Source organism: Pristiophorus japonicus, chromosome 19 (genome assembly GCF_044704955.1).
Source record: "Pristiophorus japonicus isolate sPriJap1 chromosome 19, sPriJap1.hap1, whole genome shotgun sequence".
NCBI classification, from domain to species: domain Eukaryota; kingdom Metazoa; phylum Chordata; class Chondrichthyes; family Pristiophoridae; genus Pristiophorus; species Pristiophorus japonicus.
Window position 1 is genome coordinate 75,156,151 of NC_091995.1, and position 14,529 is coordinate 75,170,679.

Consider the following 14,529-nt stretch of genomic DNA (forward strand, 5'->3'; position numbering starts at 1 on the left):
CCCTGCGTGACACCCACACTGAAGACGAGAAGCGATACAAGAGCCACAGATCCACTCACAATATCATCAAGAAAACCATTGGAGTGCTGAAGCAATGCTTTAGATGCCTGGACCACTCAGGAGGTGAACTCCAATACCACCCTGAGCAGGTAGCTCAATTCGTGGTGGTGTGCTCCATGCACAACTTGGCTATAAGGAGGGGACAATAATTGCCAGAAGGGTCTGATGGTCCACCTCAGGAGAGAGAGGAAGAGGAGAATGAGGAGGTGGACGCTGACATCGGGCCGGACAATCAGGCTGACACTGAAATCATGCCCACGCCCCCCTCTAGACCGCATGAAAGGGCCCATGGTGACTGCATAGCTGCAAGAGCCTTACGTCAGGAGCTCATCAATGAGCATATTGCTTGAAAGAATGTTGTTATTATTTACAAAGCTGCAACACTGCTGGGTGTGCAGGTCATACATCAATGGTGTGCATCAACTTGGTGAAAGTTTAAGTTGATTCAAGTTAAGTGTAATTATACCCTTTCATGTTAAGGAATCACCAGTGTGTAACGATGTAGCTATCTGAGCCAATGTGCAACAAGGTTATGGTAAATAAAAAACATTTAATCTGACCATTTGTCTGAAATCATAAGTATAACTGTAAAAAAACACCCCACCCCACCCCCGCCCCAGCCCACAACAAATTTATCAGATTTACATAATTACAATGGTCCCCATTTCCAGCAAAACAGAACACAAATGCAATCCAACAAGGTAGCCCCCTTGTCCCTTGCCCCAACCCTCCCACCAAAATAACAGCAGCAACCTAAAAATATGCCCAGACAACACCTGCGGCCATGCAACTCACTTTCCTTTCCTCCCCCCACACCGCCCCCCCCCCCCCCTCCGCTTCTCCTCCCCACCTCTACCCCTTCCCCTTCCCGTCCTGACTCTAAACCGCCTGGCCGAGGAGCTTCTCAGGCGCTGCTTCATTGGGGGGGGGATGACGGCAGAACCGCTGCTTGGATGAATACGGGAGAGGACGGTCCTGAGGTGGGAACGTGCTCCGAGCCAGAAGCAAGATCTTCCTCCTGGCTCTCATGTGTCATTGGCAATGGGGGTGCAACACCTTGGGGTGCAGTGCTGCGCTCCGGGACTACGGGGAGCCCTCTGCCACCAGTGTTCCTGGTTAACAGTGTTCCAGGGCCTCCTCCATCCCTTCCATGTTATATATTATTTGTTGGACCAAAGCTCGGTGCCAACTACCTTCTTGGTGCTTAGTAGGCTTTTTGCTGCTGGTGAATTTTCCTCCTGCCTCCCACAACAGGCCAACAAGCACATACAACATCTATGCACACTTTCAGTCCCTCTCTGCTCCCTCTCTCTCTGTCTCCTTTTCTGCGCATGTAATGATGACCCCTGACCTCCTGAAACGCAGGAAACGTGCATTGCCATGCCGTTGCTATGGTCGCCGATACTCTACGGCAGAAGGTCAAAAAATGTTAACGCTAACGCCCATTTCAGATCGCTCGCAGTAACACCCATTTAAAAAAATAGAAAGTTAGGGTTTTAGAAATGGTTGATAATCCGACGATCTCAAAACCCATATTTACCGCCCACGCTGGAAATAACGCCCATTTGCACAAAAGTGGAAAGTCTAGCCCTTGATCATCTGTGAGCTGGAGGAAGTTCACCATTCAGGTGGGCAGCTGCTGATCTCTCGCTGTGCCTGTACCTTGAGCAGCTGCCGGTGGCTCCAGAACACTGAATAACACATCGAGACAGCGAGCCCAGTCATTGAGGACTCAGTGCACAGTTTCCATCCTGCCCCCATCATTCTGCACACGTTTATCTATATATATAATAAAAACAGAAAATGCTGGAAACACTCAGCAGGTCAGGCAATATCTGTGGAGAGAGAAACAGAGTTAATATTTCAGGTCAGTGACCTTTCTCCCCTCGTGGGGGAATCTAGAACTAGGGGGCACAGTTTCAGAATAAGGTGTCGCCCATTTAGAACGAGGAGGAATGAGGAGGAATTTCTTCTCTCAGAGGGTCGTGAATCTTTGGAATTCCCTGCCCCAGAGAGCTGTGGAGGTTGAGTCATTGAATATATTTAAGGTGGAGATAGACAGATTTTTGAACGATAAGGGTGTCAGGGATTATGGGGATAGTGCAGGGGAGTGGATTTGAGGCCAAGATCAGATCAGCCATGATCTAATTGAATGGCGGAGCAGGCTCGAGGGGCCAAATAGCCGACTCCTGCTCCTATTTCTTATATTCTTTCATCAGAACTGGCGACCATTGGAGGCGTAACAGGTTTTAAGCAAGTATACAGGCAGGGAAAGGGGGAGGGGAGGAAAGAACAAAAGGGAAGGTCTGTGATAGGGTGGAAGGCAGGGGAGATTAGAGAGACAAAAGGGTTGTTAGTGCAACACAAAAGGGGGTGGTAATGGGACAAGTAAAGAAACAAAAGATGGATCCAGTAAATGGCGACAGCAGAATCATTAGCATTACCTACTGTCCAAAAATATAGGAACGATGGTTATGATCTGAAATTGTCACATCGAAAGATGAGGTGCTGTCCCTCGAGCTTCCATTGAGCTTCATTAGAACAGTGTAGGAGGCCGAGGATCGAGAGGTCAAAGTGGGAGTGGAGCGGAGAATTAAAGTGACAGGCGACAAGTTCAGGCTCTGCCTCTGGGCCTCTCTCTCCTCCTTTAAGACACTCCTCAAAACCTATCTCTTTGACCAAGCTTTTGGTCACCTGCCCATATATCTCCGTATGCGGCTCGGTGCCAAATTTTGTTTGTTGACACTTCTGTGAAGCGCCTTGGGACGTTTGACTACATTAAAGATGCTATATAAATACAAGTTGTTGTTATTGTTGAATGGAGGTGTTCAGCAAAGCGATCACCCAATCTGCTTTTGGTCTCCCCAGTGTAGAGGAGACCACGTCGTGAGCAGCCAATACAGTAGACTAAATTGCAAGAAGCGCAAGTAAATCACTGTTTGGCCTGGAAGGTGTGTTTGGGGCCCTGGACAGTGGGAAGGGAGGAGGTAAAAGGGCAAGTGTTGCATCTCATGCACTTGTGCGGGGGGTGATTGCAGAGTGGACCGGGGGAATGGACCCTTCAGAATGTTGAGTTGGGAGATGAAGATCTGTTTGGTGGTGGCATGGCAGTGGAGGTGGCGGGAATGGTGAGGATCATCCTCCAGGATAATCCATTGAATGTGGAGGCTGGTGGCTAGGAAGGTGAGGATAAGGGGAATCCTATCCTGGCCCTGGGAGGGAGGGGAAGGGGTGAGAGTAGAGGCGTGGAAAATGGAACAGACACGGGTCGATGGCCTTGTCAACCACAGTGGAGGGGGAATCCCCGATTGAGGAAAAAGGAAGATATATCGGAAGCACTGGTGCGGGAGGAGGTATCATCAGAACAGACTCCACGGAGACAGAGAAACTGGGAGAATGGAGCGGTGAAAATTGGTAATGCGCAAGAGGCCAGAATTGGAGGAGCGCCGAGACATCGGAGCGTTGTAGGGATGTCGGAGATTACAGAGATAGGGAGGGTCGAGGCCATGGATTGATTTCCTTATAGGAAGTGGGGTGGAAGGAAGTGTAGTCAAGGTAGCTGTTGGAGTCTGTGGGCTTAGAGTTTGTCTATGGTTACCCTGAGTGACTGGCATGATGGATTTGGCAACATAAAAAGAAAAGCCCTAACTTGTTGGAAATCTGAAGTAAAAAGCAGAAAATGTTAGAAGTTCACAGTCAGTCAATTAAAATATGAAAGCCAGGTTAGAAACTGTTCTTCCTTTCAGAGCAGCAGTAGGGAGCTGCCATTGGGTCTGAGCAAGACTCCAACCTAAAGCATTAAACTCTTCCAATTTAAGTTTTAAGTTGATGTCGGGCTTTGCGCAAACACCAACCATAGGGTTGAGAGGGGAACAAAATGGGAAGAATTATCAGTGCCTTCTCATATATTGCAGTTATTGATGTATGTTGGTTTACGGTTCAGGGACAGTGCGGGTATTCGATGGTTCAAAGCTTCAACCCACGCGCTCGCATCTGTGATTCCCCACACTCTCAGTGCTTAATCTAAGCCTCAGTTACCTCCAGACTTGACTATTCCAATGCTCTCCTAGCCGGCCTCCTACCTACCACCCTCCGTAAACCTGACCTCGTCCAAATCTCTGCTGCCCGTACCTCAACTGGTACCAGGCCTCGTTCACCCATCGCCCCTGTTCCCTTTAAGCTGCGTGGCCTTCCCTCCACACTCACTCTCTGGTCTCACAGATGAAGAATGGTGAATTGGGAGTGATATTGGAGGTGCGTGTGGAACCGGTCCCCAGACTGGGGTCACCTTTTCATAATATGAGGGGAGAAATGGGATTAAAATGGTTTTTAAATAGTTTTTTTAATTAGAATAGGCCTTCCTGGAGATTGGGAGCTGAGAAGATGGACTAAGAAGAGGAGGCAAGTGGTGAAGTGATCAATTGTCAGTACTTGGGTGTCAGTTTAGCACAATTGGGAGTTGAGTGAACAAGTTGTGGGTTAATGCCCCACTCCAGATACACACAGCGCAACACTGGGGGAGTGCAGCACTGTTAGAGGGTCAGCCCAGCACTGGGGCAGTGCAGCACTGTCGGGGGTGACAGCTCAGTACTGGGGGAGTGCAGCACTGTTGGAGGTCTGAGCCCAGCACTGGGGGAGTGCGGCACTGTTGGCGGGTCAGCCCAGCACTGGGGGAGTGCTGCACCTTCGGAGGTGACAGCTCAGTACTGGGGGAGTGCAGCACTGTCGGGGGTGACAGCTCAGTACTGGGGGAGTGCTGCACTGTCGGAGGTCTGAGCCCAGCACTGGGGGAGTGACACATTGTCGGGGGCAACAGCTCAGTACTAGAGGAGTGCTGCACTGTCGGAGGTGTCAGCTCAGTACTAGGGGAGTGCTGCACTGTCGGAGGTCTGAGCCCAGCACTGGGGGAGTGCTGCACTGTCGGAGGTCTGAGCCCAGCACTGGGAGAGTGACGCACTGTTGGGGGTGACAGCTCAGTACTAGAGGAGTGCTGCACTGTTGGAGGTGTCAGCTCAGTACTGGGGGAGTGCATCACTGTCAGAGGTCTGAGCCCAGCACTGGGGGAGTGACGCACTATCGGCGGTGTCAGCCCAGCACTGGGGGAGTGCGGCACTGTCAGAGGTCTGAGCCCAGCACTGGGGGAGTGACGCACTGTCGGAGGTCTGAACCCAGCACTGGGGGAGTGCGGCACTGTCGGGGGTGACAGCTCAGTACTGGGGGAGTGCAGCATTGTCGGAGAGTCAGCCGAGCACGGGGGGAGTGCGGCATTGTTGGGGGTGACAGCTCAGCACTGGGAGAGTGACGCGCTGTCGGAGGTCTGACCTCAGCACTGGGCGAGGGCTGTACTGTCAGAGGTCTGAGCCCAGCACTGGGGGAACGCTGCACTGTCATGTTGCAGATGAAATGTTAAACAGAGACCATGTCGACCTGTTCATGGGCTAGGAAACATCTAGTGTCATTGTGGGGTTTCACCCAGTGTCTTACACCAACATCACTCTCTCAACCAACATGACCAGTTACTCTCCATCCTGTCAAAGCCCAATTGCTCTGTGTGGGACAGTGCTGTGAGTAAATTGGCTGCCATGTTTCCTACGAAGCAGTGTCGGCATTTCAGAAACAACCCATGGTCTGTGAAGCACTTTGGGCCCTTCTGGTAATGGGAGACGTCCTATATCAATGTCAGATCTTTCCTCTTGTGTCTCTGGTCTCAGAGAGCGGGTACGGTGGGTTCCATTCTGAGGAAAACCCCTTGAGCTATCCTTCAGGACAAAGAGTGAGTCTGTACAGGTTAGCGGGGGAGCAGTGCGAGCCTCAATATATAAATATAGCTGCTCAATTGTATAACTCATTTTTATACAGAAAAAATATGTGTGTTGTGTTCCAGGAGGTATGTGGAATTTTTGTAACATGGGGCGGGGACCTTTAGAAGCAAAATGGTTGAGAAGCCCTGATGTATACTGACGTGTTTTTCAGTGTTGACTCTTATGTAATCTGTGTGAGTTGTACATTATGTGCAACTGAGAGGAGCTTGTATCTAAGAGCAGAACACACTGTGCTGGTGAATTTTTTAAACATTTGTTCCTAGGATGTGGGCGTCACTGGCAAGGTCAGCATTTATTGCCCATCCCTATTTGCCCCTTGAGAAGGTGGTGGTGAGCCGCCTTCTTGAACCGCTGCAGTCCGTGTGGTGCAGGTGCTCCCACAGTGCTGTTAGGGAGGGAGTTCCAAGATTTTGACCCAGCGGCGATTAAAGAATGGCCGATATACTTCCAAATCAGGATGATGTGTGACTTGGAGGGGAACTTGGAAGATGGTGGTCCGGTGCGCCTGTTGCCCTTGTCCTTCTAGCTGGTAGAGGTCGCAGGTTTGGGAGGTGCTGTCGAATGGCAATGAGTCAATGGTGCTCTTTTCACCAGCACCTCAGGTAAGTACAGTGCAAAGGGGCTGGTTTATAAACCAGTGGAAAATCTCTATTCTTTGTGCATGGAATTGCTAATTGGCTTTCAGAAGTGGCTATTGTACTGTTGAGAAATAGGCACAGTACTCTGTTATTTCAATCGAGTGTTAGTCATCATTTTAAGTGCGGTGCAAAATAAAACTCGATAATTGATGTTATTTTAAACTCCCATCAGCAGTGACAGTGCCAGCTCAGTGCTCGGCATTCTTGCCTCTGAGTCAGAAGGTGGTGGGTTGAAGTCCCACTCCAGAGACTTGAATGTGTAATACTGTGCTGAAGCTCCATTGCAGTACTGAGAAAGTTCTACACTGTTGGAGCAACTGGCCTAGAAATTCGGGTCATTTGCGCCTTCCGTTAGTGCCCCCCCCCCCCCCCCGTTAACAACTCCTGCTAAATTCGGCGGGAGTTTAGCGGCGGCAGTAACCCGTAGCGCCCCGCTCCGCCGCGCATGGCGGTGCTGACCTCATCGCCATGCGCAGCGTTCGGACCCTAACTTGGGTATGGCCCCCTGAAGCTGCGGTGGGCGATGCCAGAGACAGGTTCAGGGGGCGTGTACCGGGGTCGCCAGCCATTCGCGGGGGGGCAAGTTACAGGGGAGGTGGCCAGCTGCTGTTAAATAAAATGCTCAGATTTATTTCTGCGCTCCGTTGGCGCTTTGTACGCAGGGTCGGTGCCGTGATCGGTCAGTCCCGTGCTCTGCTTGAGTGACGGGCTGTTGGCACGGTAACCCCCGCTCCCCGGAGGACCCTTTCATTAATGCAGAGTTTGCAGCTTGGACCCTTCCCTTTAATTCAGGGGAAAGCCCCTCCTACACGGCAGCGCCAAGCGGCCCAGTGCCCCGCTCCCGCCCTAGAAAGGAAGTGAAGCGCTTTATTTTGTGCTCCACTTCCTTCCGGGGGCGGTAACCCCAATTCCTCGCGAGAGGTGCGACTTCTGCGCCTGCCACAAAGTCTCGCACCTCGCAAGTGCAAACGGAGAAGTACCCAACCTTTCCCCGGCTATCTTTTAAACTGTTCGAAGGCGGATGTAAGAGCTTCTATGGGGTTACCTGCCGAAGAGCAGGGAATTCTCCCCGGCGGCCCGGCCAATATTTGTTCCTCCATCAACATCACTAAAAAAACACATTATCAGGTCCTTCATCTCATTGCAGTTTGTAGGGCCTTGTCATGTGTAAATTGGCAGCTGTGTCTCCCTACATTACAACAGTGACTACATTTGGGCAAAAAATTCATTTGCTCAGCGCTACCCATTAGCGCCCGCGTTACCCATTTAGTGCCCGAAAGGGGCGCTAACGAACCGCTAAGCGATTACCGCCCGAGCGCCGTGCTGTCGGTGCCTCCCGCGAACATCAATGGAGGTTTAGCGGTGGTGCTAACAGTTAGCGCTGCGCTCTCTAGCGTCGCCCACTTGGTGACGTCAATGAGTGCGCAACGCCCCGTTATCGGCTAACCTCAATGTTTCCACCTGCTGTAGCGCCTGGCGCTAATCCCGACAGTGAAAGCAGGCATCCCGAAGAAGTTTCCGGGACGATATTTCAACGGATCACCAGATGGGTCTTTCGGATGTGGGACGCTTCCCCTACCGAGAGGACACTGCCGCAGGTCAGAGTATAGAGCTGGAGCATGTCACTGCAGCTTCCAGCACGAACCTCTCCAAATATGCGATGGCTTCAAGGTGGGCGACTGGGTGACGTCATCGGGAGCCAGGTCGCCGTTTGGAGCGTGAGCAGGAGCATCAGCTGGGGCTGGTACAGCAGAGGAGCGGGAAGGTCGTGGCGGACTTGTGACGGGTGATCGGGGCGGAGGAGCGATGAGGGATTGTGGCTGAGATTTGGTGGGTGATCGTGATGGAGGTTCGGCGAATGTTTGGTGCGGAGGTGCGGCGGGAGATCGTGGCGGAGGAGCGACGAGTGTTTTTGTGGCGGAGGAGTGGTGAGGGATCGTTGCGGAGGTGCGGCGAATGTTTGTGGCGGAGGAACGGCGAGAGATCGTGGCGGAGGTGCGGTGAATGAGGGTTCGGAACCCAGAAGAGCCGGGGGCCCAGGGTCAGCACGGGCCACTGGATATGTGTGCGCACTATGTCTGTGCAGCAAAGCAGGTCTCCAGCTGTACTGGTTAACCCTTGCCACTGGACCAAGACCTAGCTCTGTCAAGCCTGTGTGTGCAATGGCCACCACACGTTAAAAAAAATCCAGGCACAGGCAACTTCCACCCTTCAATTGGAGTTCAGGACTGGAACATCCTGAAATATTGTGAACTCGTGGAAGCAAGTCATCTTCGTTCGAGGGACCGCCTATGATGATGATCGCGCCACTCCCCTCTTGGGGCGCTAGAATCAATATCCCGGTTGGAGGCGTTAAAAATTGCCCAGCGCTAAAGTTAGCCACCAGTCACTGCCTCATAATGGGCTATAATGAATTTTTAGCCCCCGATTATATTGTCTGTAAAACGCTTTGGGACGCCCTGAGATTGTGAAAATTGCTGTCAAAAGGCTATTTTTTTCTTTCCTATATTGAACTGCCCATAAATAAAATATCACTCTCAGTAACCGCATATTCTCACTATTCCACACACAGGTTAATAACAACAAATTAAAACGGTCATTGTTTTTTCTTGTTCAATCACCCTTGTGACCGTCTAAAGTGTGCAAAGACACATCAGCAGCAGCAATGCAGGATAGGACGTCCAGTTCATGCTCAAACAGTCAACGCACTATGTTTCCATCTGCTAGTTTTGCATAGGCAAAATGTGTTTTCATTTGGTTCTCTGTGCCTTTTGACGTATTCCGGAAATTATCTTATACTGCGTGACAACAGAAGAGGAATTAATACTCATACTAAATTTGTGGTTAGCTGTGGTGAAATGACACAGTTTGTACCGAGAGCAAGTCAGCCCTGGCTATTACTGCATCGCTGATGTGCATCTCAGTGCTGACCCCTGTGTCAGCAGCTCTGTAACCTGAGCTAATTATACCTGTGCACCTCACGCAGTCCAGAGCAGGTCACACTGTGCCTCAGCAAGGCCCAGAATTTGCTGAAAAATAACGACGAGTTCACGGCACCCACCATTGCTGGTGCGTAAAAAAAAATGCAGCAATTTGTGGCAAGGAAGTGAGTTCCGATGCGCCACAAACTACTGGACGATTTCCGTTGCTCCGCCGTTAGCCTCGTGAAAACGGAAAAAAAATACCCTGTCGCCGTGAGTGTGTCGGGCATTTGCTGGCGCAAAAATAATATGATATGAAGGGTGAAAGTTCAATTCACGCAAGATGCCTCAATCCATCAATCTCTGGGCCAACAGGTCAATGTTTCTGGTGGAGATCCTTGGTCAGAACTGTGGCACTCATCAGAACTCAAATCATTACTGCATCTTTGCTTTTATCAAATGCTGGGTACCTGTTTTTATTTATTATTCCAAGCATGCTTCTGTGCAGCTGGTGTTAATGAAACTCCTACAGGCACAGGCTAGCACCAGATCAGCTTATGAAACGAATTATCGGAAATCGTAACTTTGCAAAAAAAAACTATTTAACAACTTCTCCAACAAATGAGTAACTCTTTCCAAGCCGTAATCCGACATCAAGACATGAATAAAATAGTTTCCAGATTGCTTTAAAGGGGCACTCTCTGATATGAAAATAACAGATGCTTTCTCTGTGCGCCCCCCTCCCCACGGCACTGTGTGCCTTTAACATGTCTATTTCTTTAATCATTTGCACTCGTCAAGATTAGGGTTATGAGTTGAAGGATGTTAGTTGAGGATGTTGGTTTAGGGTTGTTAGTTAGGGATGTTGGTTTAGGGTTGTTAGTTAGGGATATTAATTTAGGGTTGTTAGGGATGCTAGTTAATAATAATAACTTTTATTTAAATAAGAATAAGAACATAAAAAATAGGAACAAGAGTAGGCCATATTGCCCCTCGAGCCTGCTCCGCCATTCAATAAGATCATGGCTGATCTGATTAAGGACTCAGCTCCACTTCCCCGCCCGCTCCCCATAACCCCTTATCCCCTTATCGATTAAGAAACTTGTCTATTTCTGTCTTAAATTTATTCAATGTCCCGGCTTTCACAGCTCTCTGAGGCAGCGAATTCCACAGATTCACAACCCTCTGAGAGAAGAAATTTCTCCTCATCTCTGTTTTAAATGGGCGTCTCCTTATTCTAAGATCATGCCGTCTAGTTCAAATCTCCACCATCAGTGGAAACATCCTCTCTGCATCCACCCTATCAAGCCCCCTCATATTTGTCATGTATCTTACATTGTTATATATAACTGTATCCTAACATGCTATACATGACTGTAATAAGATATGACCTGTAACCACCAGCATACCTTACCACCAAGGGTGCACTTGCAAGAGACAGGTATATAAGGACAGGTCTCAGGCAAGTGCAGCATTCCAGAGCTGTGAAATAAAAATGCAGGTCCAGAGTGACCTTGACTTCACTACATGCCTCATGTGAATCTGGACTGAGGGGACAGGACTTTATAGTGGCGACAAGTTACGGGATTACAGAATCCACAGAATGGCGAACAACAGATCAGATGAAAAGTACAATGCGGGAGACAATTGGGAGGACTTTATAGAAAGGCTCCAGCAAAGCTTTGTAACCAAAGACTGGTTAGGCGACGATAAGGCAGACAAGAGAAGAGCCCATCTCTTGACCAGCTGTGGCTCGAAAACATACGCTTTAATGAAGGATCTGTTGGCACCCGAGAAACCAGCAAGCAAGTCGTTTGAAGAATTGAGCACACTGGTAAGAGACCACCTGAAGCCAGCAAGCAGCCTACACATGGCCAGACACAGGTTCTACAACTACAGACGCTGTGGGGGCCAGAGCATACCCGACTTCGGAGGTTGGCTAGTTTATGTGAGTTCTCCGATGAACTGAGGAGAGAAATGCTGAGAGACTTTTTCATTGAAGGAATAGGCCACTCAGGCATATTCCGAAAGCTCATAGAGACCAAGAACCTGACCTTAGAGGCAGCAGCATTGGTTGCACAGACATTCTTGGTAGGGGAAGAAGAAACGAGGTTGATTTACAATGCAGGTACGACAACTAATGAAATATCGAACAAGAAGTTCACAGCACTAAACAAGCTGCTACCCCCACACACAGACAAAACCGGGAGAACAGGCTCTCGACAACAGGCAGAAGCCATCAAGGGCCACAGGAACGGCTCATCAACCCACAATGCGAGCAATCAACTACAAACTGAGAGAAGCTCAAGAGAGATCAGCCAAACGCAGCTCATTCTTTGGGAACACTTTGAACAATGGAACAGGTCTGTGCTGGAGGTGTGGGGGTGGGCACTCGTCGATTTCAGCAGGCTGTTTGCAGAAATTGTGAATATACAGGGCATTTGGCCCGCATGTGCAAAAAAACGGCAGCTCGGCTGGTATACGAATCGGATGGGTAGGAAAGCGGACCAGAAGATGATGGGGACAGTACCCGGGACACCGATGTACAGTGGGTCAACACGATCAATGGCTGCTGCTCCTACAACAGGACGCCTCCTATAATGATGAGGGTCCTACTCAACGGGATATCTGTCAACATGGAGCTGGATACGTGAGCGAATCAATCTCTCATGGGCGCTCAACAATTTGAACAACTGTGGCCGCATAAAAGAGACAGACCAAAACTCACAAGGGTCGACACCAAGCTAAGGACCTATACCAAAGAAATCATACCAGTCCTTGGCAGCGCCATGCTCTCTGTCACACACAAAGGGACAGTGAACCGACTTCCCCTGTGGATTGTCCCCGGAGACCTCCCAGCACTGCTGGGGAGAAGCTGGCTGGCAAAACTAAACTGGAAATGGGATGATGTCCATGCCATGTCATTAGAGGAACGGACCTCCTGCTCAACAGTTATAAAGCGATTTGAACACCTCTTTCAGCCAGGTGTGGGCACTTTCAAAGGGGCCAAAGTCAAAATCTACATCACACAGGTGCTAGACCGGTCCATCACAAGGCCAGAGCTGTACTCTATGTGATGAGGGAAAAGATTGAACACGAACTAGACAGGCTTCTGCAGGAAGACATTATATCACCTGCGGAATTTAGCGACTGGGCAAGTCCCATCGTCCCAGTCATGAAGCCTGATGGATCCGTACGAATCTGTGGGGACTACAAATCTACCATAAACAGAGTCTCCCTACAGGACCAGTACCCGCTGCCCAGAGCTGAGGACTTATTTGCCACATTGGCTGGAGGTAAACTTTTCTCAAAATTAGACCTCACATCTGCGTATATGACGCAAGAATTGACCGAGGAATCCAAGTTACTCACCACCATCAACACACATCGAGGCCTTTTCATGTACAATCGATGCCCATTCGGCATCAGGTCGGCAGCTGCCATATTCCAGCGCAACATGGAGAGTCTACTCAAGTCCATCCCGGGGACGGTTGTATTACAAGACGACATACTTATCACGGGCAGGGACACCGACTCCCATCTCCGTAATTTGTAGGAAGTACTAAAGCGGTTGGATCGGGTAGGCCTACGAGTCAAGAAATCCAAGTGCCTGTTTCTCGCACCCGAGGTTGAATTTTTGGGCAGAAGGATTGCCGCTGATGGAATCCGCCCAACAGAGTCCAAAACAGAAGCAATTCGCCTGGCACCCAGGCCCCGGAATGTCTCAGAACTGCGCGCCTTTCTCGGGCTACTCAATTACTTTGGGAACTTTATGCAGAACTTAAGCACGCTGCTGGAGCCTCTCCACGTGCTACTCAGGAAGGGGTGCGATTGGTTTTGGGGGGACGCCCAGGAACGCGCTTTCAATAAGGCACGCAACCTTCTGTGTTCCAACAGTGTTTTGACTTTCTTTGACCCAGGTAAAAAGCTAGTTCTCACATGCGATGCGTCAGCGTATGGGGTCGGGTGCGTTTTGCAACATGTCAATAGTGCGGGCAAATTACAACCCATAGCTTATGTCTCCAGGTCACTTTCGCGGGCGGAGCGGGAGTACGGAATGGTAGAGAAGGAGGCGCTCGCGTGCGTGTACGGTGTCAAAAAGATGCACCAATATCTTTTCGGGGCCAAGTTCGCGTTAGAAACTGACCATAAGTCCCTCACGTCCTCCTATCCGAGAGCAAGGCAATAAACGGCAACGCCTCGGCGCGAATTCAACGGTGGGCACTCATGCTGGCGTCCTACCATAAGGCACAGACCAGGCACAGACAACTGTGCCGACGCGCTCAGCAGGCTACCCCTGGCGACCACGGAAGGGTCTGACGAACAGGACTGTGAGATAGTCATGGCAATCAATGACTTTGAGTCCACAGGTTCGTGCATGACAGCTCGCCAAATCAGAGCCTGGATGGCCAGCGACCCCACGTTATCCTTAGTAAAAAGATGTGTCCTAACCAGTGACTGGGTAGAGGCTCGCGATGCCTACCCCGAGGAATTAAAACCCTTTCACAGGCGCATGCATGAGCTATCACTACAAGCAGACTGCCTGATGTGGGGCAGCTGAGTAGTCATGCCTCTGCGAAGCAGAGAGGCATTTGTCCGGGAGCTCCACTGCGAGCACCCGGAGATCATTCTCATGAAGGCCATAGCCAGATCCCACGTCTGGTGGCCTGGTATTGACGCCGACTTGGAGCTCTGCGTCCGAAGGTGCATCATTTGTGCCCAACTCAGCAATGCCCCCAGGGAGGCTCCACTGAGTCCCTGGCCCTGGCCTACCAAACCGTGGTCGCGGGTGCATGTAGACTATGCGGGCCCATTCATGGGCAAAATGTTCCTCGTAGTTGTAGATGCATTTTCAAAGTGGATCGAATGCACCATTTTAAACTCGAGCACAACCTCCACCATTGTGGAGAGCCTCGCAACCATGTTTGCAACGCACGGAATCCCTGACATATTGGTCAGTGACAATGGTCCATGCTTCACCAGCGCAGAATTCCAAGACTTTATAATTGACCATGGCATAAATCACGTCAAGACGGCCAGGCGGAGAGAGCAGTGCAAATCATTAAACAAGGCATGCTTAAAATCCAA